Here is a 16,647-nt window from a genome sequence, read left to right as displayed (position 1 = left end):
ACAAAACATACCATCTGTGAAATATTTGTATTAACAATATTTTGCTTATACAAACTTAATTTTTGGAAGACTGAGACTGATCAACTCTTTTGAGTTGACAACCCTTCTCATGCAGATGTTAATATAGTGTTGAGCTAATTAAGAAATATGAAGCATACAAAACAACTCTAACTGTTTTTACTACCTTTATTTTCATAAAGTGAAGCATACAATCTTTTTTTTTTTTTTAATTTTATTTTCCAGGAATGATTTGTTAAATCTTAAAGACAGCTTTGGAGGTAAACATCACTCATTTATTTTCTTTAATTTGTTTTGAAGATCCTCATCTTGAGACAGTAAAATGAAGTGTTGGCTCTGACTCTAAAAGTAAAGGCAAAAAAGCAAAAAATAAACACATGGGTTTACGTCAACCTAAAAGCTTCTGAGAGCCACGGAAACCATCAACAAAATGCAAAAGCTAGCTACTGAATGGGAGAAAATATTTGCAAATCATATATGTGATAAAGGGTAAATACCCAAAAAAAAAAAAAAAATATATATATATATATACAACTCACACAACTCAATAGCAAAACAAAACAATCAATCTGAATTTTAAAAATAGGCAGATAATTTGCACATTTTTTTCCAAAGAAGACATACAGATGGCCAATACATACATGAAAAGATGGTCAACATCACTAATTATTAAGGAAATGAAAATCAAAACCACAATGAGATATCGCCTCACAGTTGTCAGAATGGCTATTATTAAAAACAACAAGAAATAACAAGACTTAGCCAGGATGTGGAGAAATAATGACCTTCATTGGTGGGAATGTAAATTAGTACAGCCATTATGGAAAACAGTATGGAGGTTCCTCAAAAAAATTAAAAATAAAACTACTATATGATTTAGTCATTCCACTGCTGGGTATTTACCTGAGAGAAAATAAAAACACACATTTAAAAAGATATATGCATCCCCATGTTCACTGTAGCATTATTTACAATAGCCAAGATGTGGAAACAACCTAACTGTTCACTGATGAATGAATGAATAAAGATGTCATATATGTGTGTGTGTGTGTGTGTGTGTGTGTGTGTGTGTGTGTGTGTGTGTGTGTATACATAATGAATACTATTTGGCCATAAAAAAGAACGAAATTTTGCCGTTTGTGACAACATGGATGGACCTAGAGGGCATTATGCTAAGTGAAATGACTTAGAGAAGCAGAAATGCCATATGATCTCACTTATATTTGGAATCTGAAAAACAAAACAAACAAACAAACAAGTTCATAGATACAGAGAACAGATTCATGGTTGCCAGAGGAGGAGGCGTTGCAGAGATGGAAGGAAATGGGTGAAGAGGGTAAAAAGTTACAAACTTCCAATAAAAAATACGTAAATTGTGGAATGTAATGTATACCGTTATGACTATAGTTATTGCTGTATTGCATATTTGAAAGGTGCTAAGAAAGTAGATCTTAAAAGTTCTCATCAAAACAAATACATACATATATATATATATATATATATATATACATATATATATATATACATATATATATATATATATATATATATATATATATATAATTTTAGTTACTGTGTGGTGATAAAAAAAGAGTTGACAGGAGATTTGGTTGATAGATTAAAATATGCTTATGGATATCTGAGAAATAATGACTTGGCTATCAATTTAATCAAAGTCAAAATAAAACACTAAAATAAACATATGTTAATTTAGGTTATAAACCTTTGTTACTGTTAGTTTACAATGTTTTAAAAACGTATTGTTATATTTTGTAATAATCAAGCACTTGATATGGTCACCACAAAACAAATCCAATTTGTAATCTCTCTGATAGCAGCATATTACATAAACTATAAACACTTTTCATTAGCCCATGTTAAGATTCCGAAATCCAAATTACCATTTTAGTAAGAAAAAGACAAATTCTGTATATGGTAAACATAGTACATTGCATTAAATATTTTATGATTTCCCCCCTCCCTTTTTCATAATTATCTTGCAAATAAGCCCATAGTTGGGTTTTCCCCCCCAAATTTAAACATATTTCATAGTCTTTTCTCATACTCCGGTATTACAAACCAAGGAAAAGGAAATTATATTTGCCCAAACACTATATGACCTGCTAAACACATTCAGGTTTTGTTCTTCACTATGCGCTTTCGTATTCTGGATAAACTGAGACTTTATTTTTGGTCACTCAATTATCTTACATACATGGTTGTAGTTTTCTATTACTATTGCTCCTAGGATAGCCTCAACCACAGTTATTGTAAATTTTAATACAGTAACTTTTAACCTCTATTTTAGGGAGAAAACTGTAGATTACAATGGGAACTGTAAACCTTCCAAAGGTATAGGCCCCTATAGCATGTAAAAGTAAGAAGCAAATGTTTAAAAACTTTTTGCTTGTCATCATTTTTTTTTTTTTTTGTAAATAGTTTTATTTAACAGCCACAGTCAGTCATTTTCACTTTGACTTGGCTGCTTTGGAACTACTACTCATATTTAAGTAATTGCAAGAGAGACCTTATCATCGTCAAAGCCATATATTTTTACTATCTGGACCTTTACAGAAAATGTTTGCAAACACTTCATTTGGGTATCCAAGGATTTTACATTAGTTAATTCAATTATCCCAAGGTTTTACGTTATTACTTATGAATCTTAGAAATTATGTTCAAGAGGATATGCAGTCAGTTCTGCTCCAACACTTTTTCTGAAAACACGGATTTGTTCCAATTCATTTGCTATATTAGGGAGCAATTTGAGCACACTGCAAATTTTGCTTTTACTTATACACAATTTCTTCTGCAAGAAACACCTGAAAACAGAAAAAACTGCATCCTGCTGAACTGAGCTTCATAGGTGTGCACCAACTGAATACACACATACCTCAAACATCCACCAGCTACCTCTGTTCACTGTGTGTACTGTGAGCCACACTTTCACAGCTGGTGCTAGAACTTCTCATCAGATTTCACATAACCTTTCTCATACCGATTCATAATCATAACAAGCTGTAACCCCTTTCATGCCCACTTCTGAGAGCAAACTTTTGGTCTTTTTCAAGAAGAAAAGTGCTAAATTTATTGTAATATTTATTCATTTTTTAACTATTCCATATGTGGGAAACAATGTATCATTTGAATACATTATTTAATAGGTTCTTATCTTTCTCTCTCTCTCATTGACAAAGTTTTTGAGTGTTATGTCCCTAACTTCTGTTTTTTTCTCATAAGCCTTGTGGTTTTTTTGTGTAATTTTTGCATAGTAGTGATTTTTAGGAATATATATGTTCCATTGTAGAAAAACTGACTATCTATCTATCTATCTATCGATCTATCGATCTATCGATCCATCGATCTATCGATCTATCGATCTATCAATCTATCGATCTATCATGTATCATCTACCTACCTACCCACCTACCTATCACCACCTATCTATCCATAATTCTGTCATCTATCTATATATCTATTTATCATCTATCTGATTTCTGACAGAGATTTCAAAGTTGAACAGGTATTTCCTCAAAGAACATATCTGAAATATGTATAAAGTCATTAGTAATCAGGAACATACAAATTAAAATGATAGGAAATATGATTACACAAGATTTTATTAAAAGGCCAAGCAATGCTTAGTGGTGGCAAGATGTGGCACCACAAAATGCTCATATATTGCTGGAGGGAATATAAGATGATTAAACCACTATGGAAAACTATTTTTATTTATGTACTCTATAACTCAGCAATTTTTACTAGCAATATACTCAAGATAATTGATTACTTAAGTTCACAAATATACTTATGTAAGATAGTAAATGAAATATTTTTTCAAAAATGTCTCAAACCAGAAATAATGCAAATGTTCCAAATCAGAAACAACCCAAATGTTCTCCAATTGGAGAATGTAATAAAACACTATTCAGAAGAAGGAATTGCTTATACATACAGTAACAAGGAAGAATGTGAGACATACTATGTTATGTGAAAGAAGGGATATGAAAAAGTGTATGTACTGTATGGTACTATTGTATTCATACCAAGGTCAAGGTATGCAAAACTAATCAATGATTACAGTGAAATAGTGATTTTCATTGGGAGTGGGAGATGGGCTGGACAGAGGCATAAGGATGATGGTTGTTCTATACTTTGATCTTGCTAGTAATCACAGGAAGGGGAATACATGTGAAAAAGGTCATCCAGCTGTACACTTAGTATGTGTCCATTTTAGTTTACGCAAAATTCATAGATGATACCTCCATAAAACATGTTCAGAAGCAAATAAGGATCAGATTAAATACCATGTTTTAAAAGAAACCTTCTGAAACTCTCACAGAAAACATTTTTCCTCCTCAAATTATTTTAGCAGTTTGTTTAGACATGTTTGGGCATTTCCTCTATTTACATTTTATTATAATTACTTGGGGGAGGGTTTAGTCCTCTCATATAAAATTGCAAGCTCATTCAGTGAAAGTTATTCTTCATAACTAATAACTGTAAAGCACAGAATGTGCATGCAGTAGACGTTATGAAACTGAAATGGATTGAATGGAGGAAGCAGGCATGTGTATCGCTTCCAATGAATATCAATTCTAGCAGTTATAAGAACACTTTTCATATGGTATGGTTGTGCTCCTGTAAAGATCCATGAAGGAGACAGGAACGTAAGTATAACTGTAATGTAAAATGATTTGTCTAATATTCCACTTAAAAATATTGTGGTGAAGATATAAGTTCTATAGCTAAAATTATTAATTCTTTTTTAATGACACAACATGAAATTTGGGCACACTAATACAAATAATACACATATGCATTCATATAATGTTCAAATTAATGAATATCCTATTCACTAAGGCCATTATTTTCAATAATAGTCAAGAATGTGTTATATTAAAGGCACATTCCAAATTAGCAAATAATTAGAAGAACCTGATATTCTAGAAAATTTTGGTAGAATTCTGCAAATGTCCTAAGGTGAATGTAGGCTGAGATGGAGTCGAATGAGGCTCTAAATTTCATACATCCTTCCTCCTCTCCGAAAGCAATCAAAATTCCAAATAGGCCAAAAACCACTTCATGGTTTGAGGTTTCCCAAAGAATTCTAATAATACCTTAGTGAACTAATTTCTGGGATAGCTTGGATACATATGGAGACTGTGGTAATACAAATACTAAAAGTTAATATGTTTTTATTCCCTATTAGATAGACTAAAAAAATGTAGACTTTATAGAGTTTAGAGTTTTTCTTTCTTCTTCTTCTTCTTCTTCTTCTTCTTCTTCTTCTTCTTCTTCTTCTTCTTCTTCTTCTTCTTCTTCTTCTTCTTCTTCTCCTCCTCCTCCTCCTCCTCCTCCTCCTCCTCCTCCTCCTCCTCCTCCTCCTCCTCCTCCTCCTCCTCCTCCTCCTCCTCCTCCTCCTCCTCCTCCTCCTCCTCCTCCTCCTCCTCCTCCTCCTCCTCCTCCTCCTCCTCCTTTTTAGGAAATTACCAATATTGGACACTTCTAATTTTTTAAGCACTGGTTAGGAACAAAAATATTTCTTTTTTTTTAGGCACAAATTTTTTAACCATTTTTTTAGGCATGCTCATCTTTGTTGTAGTTGCAACCATTGTAGAAATGTAAAATCAGTTTTCCTAGGAGCTGCATCATGGAAGCCTACAATAGGTACAGCTCAATATCCTGAGAACCTACAAAAAATGTGAACACAGAGAATTTACATTCTTTTGTCAATCTCAAAAGACAATAATATGTACAGAATATTTTTGTTAAATCATTTTTTATGAGCTAACTTTGTATTGAATGATTTAAATGAGGAAACAGTTCCCATCTTGAACAATATGTGTAAACTGATTATTTAATTGGTCCTCTCTCTGTTGTTTTTCTGATTACAAAGCAGAATAAAATCATCTATCCTTCTTAATAGAGTTCATTTTATTTTTTTCAGTGCATTCCTTTAAAGAATAAAAAGTGAGAGCTACCCCTATGTTCTCAATCACTTTAGTGGTTCTATAAGTAAATTATTTCCAGAACTATAAGTGTTAGCTGACATGACAAGCGTAGAAGTAGGTTGAATTAACTTTAATATTTTGTAGAAAGAAACCTTGAGTTAGGTAACTTTTTGACTGTTGAAAGCACATGGAAACTTTAAATTGAATGTTTAGTATTGTTTACTAAGAGTGGATTTCTTAGTAACTTCTCTTCAGAGGTAAGTGATTTGTGTGTAATTGTGAATTCAGGTACTCAGATAAGAAGAAAAAAATAGCTTCTCAACTAATTGTGGTATGTTTTCTTGGGGTTCCAAATATCACAGATTCCAATGGACAGGGAAAAAAATGATATTGTGTCTTTATTCAAAATATGTCCCTTGGTTAAAGCAGTGAATACACAATGATACCAAATATCAGAATTTCAAAACTTGCTGTGTCTAGAACCACGTATGATTGCTTCTTTTTAGTATTCTAGATAATTAAAAACACAAGCAAAAGAAAAAAAAAATGATCCTGAGTTATAGCTTTTAATCTAGTTATTTATATAATTGAGCCACCAAGAGCTCATAATTGATTAGAATGAATGATTTTATTTTTTTGCAACACAAGTTGTACCCTGATATTTGCATTTCCCATCTAAAAGTTAAATATTCAGTATGATATTTAATATAGTAAATATGCTACTTTATACAGTAAATATAGAGTAAACAATATAATCAAATATTGCTATAGAATGTGTAGGTTGGTTACTGAAGTATATTGCTTAAGGAAATTACTACACATGCTATATATAGACTGCCTTTAAAAATATTGGAATACATACATGAATTTTTTGGACACTAAGATTATACTTGGAAAATTTGTACTTTATTTGATAAGTTAGAAGAATTGTTATCTTGTAATTTATGGGCACTTTTAGAAAAAGGAAATATAAAGAATAAACACTTATATTTGTTAAAACTGTTAGACAATCAGCTTTGGTTGGAAAACATTTTTTAGATGCCACTGTTGGCAGAGGGTGGAATGGGGAACTGTGCTATATAATATGTGTGGGAAGTATTTTACAGAAATCCCAGAGGCATAAAAAGAGTAAAAGGATCACTGACCAGTACAATAATATAAATTAGAATGTCTATAATGTTCTTTCCTCACTGAATAATCTATGTATCTCAGATTAGGTAAATGATTCTTGTAGATTTAACTTCTGAACAAACTCAATAAAATCAAAATTAAAAAAAATACAGTAAAGTTTGCTTGTTTCATAAGATTCACATTCCAGGTCTTCCTTCAACTATATTTTTAATTGATTTCTTGTAAAATGCCAAACAACAACAACAACAACAACAACAAAAAACCCTCAATGTTTTTGAATGTGTGTTCTTATGGCTCCAATAAATACTGTAAGAAGCTCTGTTTATATGTTGTGATATACAAGGTATCTACTTGCATTGTTTGCCTTCATAAATGTTAACAAAAATGAAGAGGAAGCAACATTTAGCTAAATTGTGTAGACAGTGATCACATTCCATTTTCAAAATAGAAACTTGTAAATTGAGAGTCAAATTCACATTTAGTATTCTTAGGTAGCTAATTTGTTAATGGCAAAATTTATAAGAGGAAATAAAATTTCTGAACAGGAGAGATGTGAATTAATATAATTTGTTTCATGTATCAAATAGATAATATTTGAAACTTGAAAACTAATCTAATTTACTCTATAATCAAAGGATAATTCAGTAAACAATTCACCAACAACTAAAGAAGAAGTCCAAAGAAATAAAATTTAATCTATCAGCTGATGAACATTAAGTGTAAGAACTAACCCTGGGAAAATCATTATAACTTTCTAGATGTCTGAAGGGCCTGTGGATATAGTTCTATATATATCACCCCTAAACATTTTTTAAGTGTTCCTGGATGCCTGGCACTGAGGGAGAGACTAACTAGAAAAGTGATGTCCTAAGAAATTGGAATATAAATAGCTTTTTTATCTTTCTCTAATTCTTAAGAAATAATTTGTACTTTATACTGACTTGCAGAGATATCAACAATTTAAAAAAATCAATCTATGACTATCATCCAGAAAATGATCTTAAGTAAAACAGCAACATCAGTAAAGACCATGTTCCTTACATTTAAAGCAGTAAACTTCAGTTTGTCTTACTAGCCAGACACCAGAAGGAAATAGGTATCTTCCATAAATCCGTTCTTTTTCACCATTGGAAAGTTTCTTGAAGAAATGTTGACCAGTTATCAACCAGTAGTCATAGAAATCATTCTTGAGGAACAGTGGTATTGGGTAGAGATAAAGTGTGTGTGTATTTATTAATTCTTTACTTATTAAATTTATTGGAGTGACATTGGTTAGTACATTTTTTTTTGTTTATTGGGGTGACAATTGTTAGTAAAATTACATAGATTTCAGGTGTACAATTCTGTATTACATCATCTATAAATCCCATTGTGTGTTCACCACCCAGAGTCAGTTCTCCTTCCATCACCATACATTTGATCCCCTTTAACCTCATCTCCCACCCCCCAACACCGTTACTCTCTGATAACAACTAAACTATTATCTGTGTCTATGAGTGTCTGTTTCTCATTTGTTTGTCTTGTTCTTTTGTTGTTTTTGGTTTATATACCACATATCAGTGAAATGATATGGTTCTCTGCTTTTTCTGTCTGACTTATTTTGCTTAGCATTATACTCACAAGATCCATCCATTTTGTCACAAATGGTCCTATTTCATCTTTTCTCACTGCCGAATAGTATTCCTTTGTGTATATATACCACAACTTCTTTACCCATTCGTCTATCAAAGGACATTTTGGTTGTTTCCATGTCTTGACCACTGTAAATAAAGTTGCAATGAACATTGGAGCAAACGTGTCTTTATGTATAAATGTTTTCAGATTTTTTGGGTAGATAACCCAGGAGAGGGATTGCTGGGTCATATGGTAATTCTATTCGTAATTTTTTGAGGAACCTCCACACTGCCTTCCATAACGGCTGCACCAGTCTGCATTCCCACCAACAGTGTATGAGGGTTCCTTTTTCTCCACAGCCTCTCCAACACTTGTTACTAATTGTCTTGTTGATGATAGCCATTCTGACTGGGGTGAGGTGATATCTCATTGTGGTTTTGATTTGCATTTCTCTAATGATTAGTGATGTTGAACATTTTTTCATATGTCTATTTGCCATTTGTATGTCCTCTTTGGAGAAATGTCTCTTCAGGTCCTCTGACCATTTTCAATTGGGTTGTTTGTTTTCTTGTTGTTGAGTTTCATGAGTTCCTTGTATATTTTGGATATTAGCCCCTTATCGGAGGCACTGTTTGCAAAAATCTCCTCTCATTCAGTTGGTTGCCTCTGTATTTTGTCAATGGTTTCTTTTGCTGTGCAGAAGCTTTTAAGTTTCACATAGTCCCATTCGTTTATTTTAGCTTTTACTTCCCTTGCCTTTGGAGTCAAATTCATAAAATGTTCTTTGAACCCAAGTTCCATAAGTTTAGTACCTATGTTTTCTTCTATGCAGTTTATTGTTTCAGGTCTTATGCTTAAGTCTTTGATACATTTTGAATTAATTTTGGTACATGGTGACAGCAGCCCAGTTTCATTCTTTTGCACGTGGCTATCCAATTCTGCCAGCACCATTTATTGAAGAGGCTTTCTTTTCTCCATTGTATATTTTTTGCTTCTTTGTCAAAAATTACCTGTCCATATTTATGTGGTTTTATTTCTGGGTTCTCAATTCTATTCCATTGGTCTATGTGTCTGTTTTTCTGCCAATACCATGCTGTTTTGATTATTGTAGCCCTGTAGTACAAGCGAAAGTCAGGGAGTGTGATACCTCCATTATTGTTCTTTTTTCTTAAGATTGCTTTGGATATTTGGGGTCTTTTGTGGTTCCAAACAAATCTGATGATTTTTTGTTCTATTTCTTTAAAAAATGCCATTGGGATTTTGATGGGGATTGAATTAAATCTGTATATTGCATTGGGTAATATAGCCATTTTAACTATGTTGATTCTTCCAATCCATGAGCACGGAATGTCTTTCCATTTCTTTGTGTCTTCTTCAATTTCTTTTAAAAATATCTTATAGTTTTCAGCATATAGGTCTTTCACATCCTTGGTTAAGTTTATTCCTAGGTATTTTATTCTTTTGCTGCAATTGCAAAAGGAATTGTTTTTTGTATTTCTTTTTCTGAGATTTCATTGTTAGTATGTAGGAATGCAATGGACTTTTGTACGTTGATTTTGTAGCCAGCAACTTTACTGTTTTCGTTGATTGTTTCTAATAGCTTTAGGGTTTTCTATATATAGCATCATGCCATCTGCAAAGAGTGACAATTGAACTTCTTCATTCCCAATTGGATGCCTTTTATTTCTTTCTCTTGCCTGATTGCTCTGGCAAGGACTTCCAACACTATGTTGAAAAGCACAGGTGATAGGGGACAGCACTGTCGTGTTCCTGAACGTAGAGCAAAGGGCTTCAGTTTTTCACCATTAATTATGAGATTAGCTAAGGGTTTGTCATATATGGCCTTTATTATGATAAGGAATTTTCTTTCTATACTTATTTTATTAAGTGTTTTAATAATAAATGGATGTTGTATCTTGTCAAATGTTTTTTCTGCATCAATTGATATAATCATATGATTTTTGTCCTTTATTTTATTTATGTGATGTATCACATTGATGGATTTGTGGATGTTGAACCATCCTTGTGCCCCAGGGATAAACCCCACTTGGTCGTGATGAATAATCTTTTTAATGCTTTGTTGTATTCAATTTGCTAGAAATTTGTTTAGTATTTTTGCATCTGTATTCATCAGAGTTATTGGTCTGTAGTTTTCTTTTTTTGTGTTGTCCTTACCAGGTTTTGGTATCAGGGTAATGTTGGCCTCATAAAATGAGTTAGGGAGTACTGTCTCTTCCTCAATTTTTTGGAAGAGTTTGAGCAGGATTGGTATTAGATCCTCTTTGAACGTTTGGTAGAATTCACTAGTGAATCCATCTGGTCCCAGACTTTTGCTTTTGGGAAGGTTTTGGATGATTGATTCAATTTTGTTACTGGTGATCGGTCTGTTTAGATTTTCCAGTTCTTCATGGTTCAGCCTTGGAAGGCTATATGTTTCTAAGAACTTGTCCCTTTCTTCTAGGCTATTGAATTTGGTGTCATATAGTCCTTCCTACTATTCTTGGATGATCCTTTGTATTTCTGTGGTGTCCGTGATAAGTTCCACTTTTTCATTTCTGATTTTGTTAATTAGTGTCTTCTTTCTTTTTATCTTAGTGAGTCTAGCCAAGAGTTTGTCAATTTTGCTAATCTTTTCAAAGAACCAGCTCTTTGTCACATTAATTTTTTCTATTGTCTTTTTGTTCTCTATTTCATTTAGTTCTGCTTTGATTTTTGTTATTTCCTTTTCTGCTGACCTTCCTTTTCTTCTGCTGACCCAAGCTCAGCAGTTCCTAGAAAAGTTTAGAGAACTTTTCTAGTTCTCTAGAGAATTTTTTCTGGTTCTTTAATGTGTAACATGAGGTTATTTATTGGGATTTTCCTTGTTTCTTGAGATAGGCCTGTAATGATATAAATTTCCCTCTTAAAACTGCTTTTGCTGCATCCCCAAAATTTTGGTAGGATGTATTTTCATTGTCATTTGTTTCTATGTATCTTTTGATCTCTCCTCTAATTTCTTCTTTGACCCAGTCGTTCTTTAAAATAATATTGTTTAATCTCCATGTATTTGTGTTTTCGCCGGCTTTCTTTTTGCAGTTCATATCCAATTTCAAAGTCTTGTGATTAGAGAATATGCTTGGTATAATTTCAATCTTCTTAAATTTGCTGAGGCTGATTTTATATCCCTATATATGGTCTATCCTTGAGAATGTTCCATGTACACTAGAAAAAAAATTATAGTCTGATGTTTTAGGATGAAGTGCTCTATATATGCCAATTATGTCCATTTCATCTAATGTGTCATTTAGGGCTGCTATTTCGTTATTTATTTTCTGTTTGGATGATCTGTCCATAGCTGTCAATGATGTACTTAAGTCCCGTAGTATAACTGTGTTTTGGTCAATTTCTCCCTTTAGTTCTGTTAGTAGTTGCTTGGTATATTTCAGTGCTCCCTGATTGGGGGCGTATATATTGGTGACTGTTATGTCTTCTTGTTGTATAGTCCCCTTTACCATTATGAAATGTCCATCTTTGTCTCATTACATTTTTCACCCTGAAGTCTGCTTCATCTGATATCAGTATGGATACACCTGATTTTCTCCGGATACCATTTGCTTGGAGTGTCAATTTCCACCCTTTCATTTTGAGTCTATGCTTGTCCTTGTAGCTGAGATGTGTCTCTTGGAGACAGCATATGGTTGGGTTTAGTTTTTTTGATCCAATCTGTGCCTTTTTATTGGTGAGTTCAGTCCATTTACATTTAGGGTGATTTTTGATATGTGAGGATTTCCTATCATTCTATCTTTAGTTTTCTGGTAAGGCTGTGTCTCCATTGTTTCTTTGCCTTTTTGCTGTTGTCTATTATTTCTGTGTGGTGGTATTCTATGATGTTTCCCTCTGTTTCTTCTTTTATTACAGTATATATTTCAGTTCTGGATTTTTTTTTTTTTTTTTGAGTGGTTACCCTTAAGTTTATGTAAAAGAAAGTTTGATATTTAGAGTATTCCATTTTCTTCAGCACGCTTACTTTCTCCATTTCCATATTCCGGTTCAGGCGTTTACTATCCCCCTTTTTATGTTTTGGTTGCCACAAATTGTCCCTGTTGATGGTGGTCGGATAGTCTCCTTTAGTATTTCTTGTAGTACAGGTCCTGTACTAGAAAATTCCCTCAACTTCTGTATGTCTGGAAAGGTCTTTATTCCTCCTTAATAGCTAAAGGATATCTTTGCTGGAAATATTATTCTTGGCTCATAATTTCTCTCTTTCAATAGTTTGAATATTTGGTTCCACTCCCTCCTAGCTTGTAGAGTTTCTGCTGAAAAATCTGATGATAATCTAATGGGCTTTCCTTTGTAGGTTACTGTCTTCTTTAACCTGGCTGCCTTGAGGATTCTTTCTTTGTTGTTGATTTTAGACAGCTTCAATACAATTTGTTTTGAAGAAGGCCTTTTGGGATTGGGTAATTAGGTATTCTATTTGCTTCTTGGATTCAAGGATCCAGTTCTGTCCACAAATTTGGGAAGTTCTCATCGACAATTTGTTTGAATATATTCTCTGTTCCCTTCTCTCTTTCTTCTCCTTCTGGTATGCCTATTATTCTTATATTGCTCTTTCTGATGGAGTCAGAAAGTTCTTGTAGAGTTCTTTCATTTCTTTTAAGTCTCAAATCTCTTTCATCTTCCATCCATGTCATTTCCAGGTTTCTATCTTCGATGTCACTGATTCTTTCCTCCATCTGGTCAACTCTACTACCTAAGCTGGATATTTCATTCTTAATTGCTTCTATTGAGTTCTTTATCTCCAGAAATTCTATTTGGTTCTTTTTTAAAATTTCAATCTCTTTCGTAAAATGCTCATGTTGTTCTTTGATTGTGTTTCTGAGTTCATTAAACTGTCTTTCTGTGTTTTCTTGCATCTCGTTGAGTTTTTTTCAGAACTGCAATCTTGAATTCTCTGTCATTTAAGTCACATATTTCTGTATCTTTAAGTTCCTTTTCTGGAGACTTTTCACTTTCTTTCTGAGCTGTCTTGTTGCCTTGGTTATTCATGGCAATTACTGATTTATTATTTCTCTTCCTAGACATCACAGGAGTGGATTCTGCAACAAGTTGATAGGAATAGGTCTTTCTTTTGTTTTCCAGTACTTGTTGGTAAAATGTTTTATTTTCTCTCCGACTGCAGCCTTTTTTTCTCTCTCACAAGTAGTGCTATGTTTTCTCTGTAGTATTCCAGCTTCTCACACAATGGAGGGATTCCCTGGGAGACAGGCTTCTCCTCTGTTAATAGTTCGCCTGGGTCACAGGGTGCAGTGTCCATGTGGGTATGCGGAGAGCTTTTGAAGTTCCAAAGCTCTTCCTGCACCAGATTCAGAGCCCATATGTTTCAGCAGTTCTGTTTACTCCTGCAGGTTTCCACCCAGATAGGTGGGGCCGGGGTGAGTTGTGAGAGGTGGCTCAGAGCAATGGTGGTGACCACCACCACAGCCAGTCCTGCTTCCACAGCTCCCTCCACTTTGCCAGAACTAGTTGGGCTGTGATTCTGTGTCTGCAGTCCACAGTTCTCAGAGCAGCAAATTTCTGTTCTTCTTATCTGACACTGCGACTGTTCCACTGCAACTGCTCCCCACCGGGCTGGTGGGGGCGGGGCGAGCTCTGGCAGGGTAGGGAGGAGGCGGCTATTCTCAGTGCCTAAGGCTTCTGTTCTCTGCTCAGCAGTGAGGGCTTAAACCACCATTTTCAGCCTTCTTCCCTCAGTCTTTTCTCCGAGGTCTCTGCCGTGAGCGTTGGGTTCAACCGTGTTATATGCTGTCCCCTCAGCACCGTGGGCCATAAACGGAGCCCTAGCAGTCCGAGTTCTTCCCTGTCCTGCAGCTGCGGTAGTTCCGGGAAGCAGCGAGCTTGGAGCACTGAGCTAGGTCTGCGTCCTGCGCCCGCCCGGCTCCCTCTCTGCACTTCTCCCTTCCCTCCTCCCCTGCTCGTGCGATTCGTCCACCTTTAGGTGAATTCAGTAGTGTGCCTCTTCGTCTTGCCTGTCTGCTGTGCATGGAGTCCTTTGTGGAGTTGTAGTTGTTCGATTAGTTGTAAATTCCAGGGGAGATTTACAGAGGCTTACCTCACGCCACCATTTTGATGACGTCTCTGGTTAGTAAAATTATATAGGTTTCAAGTGTACAATTCTATAATACATCATCTATATTGCATTTTTTGTATACCGTCCAGAGTCAGTTCTCTTTCCATCATCATATAGTCTAATTCTGTCATCCTTTACCTAATTCTTCTACCAACCTCCTCCCCCCCCCCCCCCAGTAACCACTAAACTGTTGTCTGTATGTATGAGTTTTTGTTTGTCTTTTTCATTTGTTGTCCTTCAATAGATGACTGTATAAAGAAGATGTGGTACATATATGCAATGGAATATATTCAGCCATAAGAAAAAATAAAATACTGCCATTTGCAACAACATGGATAGATCTTGAGATTGTAAAGCTAAGTAAAATAAGTCTGACAGAAAGAGCTGAGAAGCATATGATTTCACTCATATGTGGGATATAAAACTGAAAACTGTTCATTTATTTATTGACATAATGCCATGCTGCTTTAATTAGCTCTTAAAATTTTACATATTTCACAATGAATCTGATGTCAAAGTAAAGTAAAACACATTTCAGTACCGAGAAGCCCACCAAGGTCTAAATGTCTAAAAATTATCTTTTTTCATGAATTGGCTTTTATACATGAATTGGCTGCTACTAAATCTACTCACACATTTTTACAATGGTTTCAGGATTTCTGATTGCCCTTTTTCTCATCTCTCTGCCTTGGCCATTTCTACTAAATAACATTCCTGCCAACCTCTGTCTACAATGAATGCCCTCATTATTTAGTAATTGAATGTTTATGATGAGTTGTAATCCCATACTGTAACAAAGTGAAGGAGCTCTTGTTTTAATGAAGGCCCAGTTTTCATGCCAGAGACTCAAGAGACAAATAACAGCAGAACTGATTCACAACTTTTGACCACTTTGGGCCCCTTATACATTACTTTTTGAATTCTTATCTAATAATGCATCCCATGGGCAGTTTTTATTTGGCATATTATCTTTCACTTTTGCTTCTCTACGGAATTGCTTTTGTTTTGTTTTTTAATGTCCGTCCTATTTTGCTCCCACTTTAATCTTCCACCTGAATCTTCTTGTCCATTGACAGGTAAGTGCTGGTGGAGATGGAATGTGAAATGTGGAGATGTGATAATATGAGGATCACAGAGTGTCAGTAAGATACGGTTCTACTTTGACAAAGATCCAGCTACATTTCTCAAGCTTCAGATCAGTATTAATAAGGTCTTTCTTTTTTTCTATGATGGGGCCAGAAGTATGAAAATTTTCTCTTCTCCATTCATTTGTGGAACTAGCCTTAAAATATCTTTCCTGATGACTCAAGGGAAGAATTCTGACTAACAGAAATTAATGAGATGCATTCTGTAATAGATGATAGAATCTTAAATACTCATTATGTCTGTAATATTTAATAGTGTTCATAGAATCTTGAAATTTTTCCCCACCAAATCCTGGTTTATCCATCCCAAACTCATGCAAGAGGGATATCTCTCTATCATCTATTTGATGTGTCTACATATGTATCACCGTTATCTGAAGTCCATTTTGACTGCCTTACAAATGGTATGTGACTTTTAGATCATAAATTCTTGAAGCAGCCACCAACTAAACTAGTACTCACTTTGAATGTTATGCAAAAAATATTTCAGTATTTTAATGTTTAGCAAAGACTTTTTGTATTTTAGTTTTTTAGGGGAAAAGTATGCTTATGCATAGTAAGTATGTTGGGGTGTATATTGAGCTGTGGTTAGCTTTGTCTAGTCATACAATCTTGATGATATATATGCTTATGTGATTCAGGTTAATTATTTCTCACTCTAATTTTACAATTTAAA

The 16,647-nt window shown here is 34.2% G+C and overlaps 1 long non-coding RNA gene across 1 annotated transcript in view; it reads right to left on the bottom strand.

Annotated features, from left to right (window-relative positions):
- Positions 1 to 245: 245 nt before the first annotated feature.
- Positions 246 to 16,647, bottom strand: part of LOC141566993 (uncharacterized) — a 402,769-nt gene continuing 386,367 nt past the window's right edge. Inside the window, exon 6 of the long non-coding RNA XR_016019678.1 lies at positions 246 to 360. This is a non-coding gene — a long non-coding RNA (uncharacterized LOC141566993). The remainder of the gene's footprint in view (positions 361 to 16,647) is intronic.

This window comes from Rhinolophus sinicus, chromosome 2, assembly GCF_057876585.1.
Source record: "Rhinolophus sinicus isolate RSI-liver-muscle chromosome 2, RSI-T2T, whole genome shotgun sequence".
NCBI lineage: Eukaryota > Metazoa > Chordata > Mammalia > Chiroptera > Rhinolophidae > Rhinolophus > Rhinolophus sinicus.
Note: the sequence above shows the minus strand (reverse complement) of the source record. Positions and strands in the feature narration are given on the sequence as shown.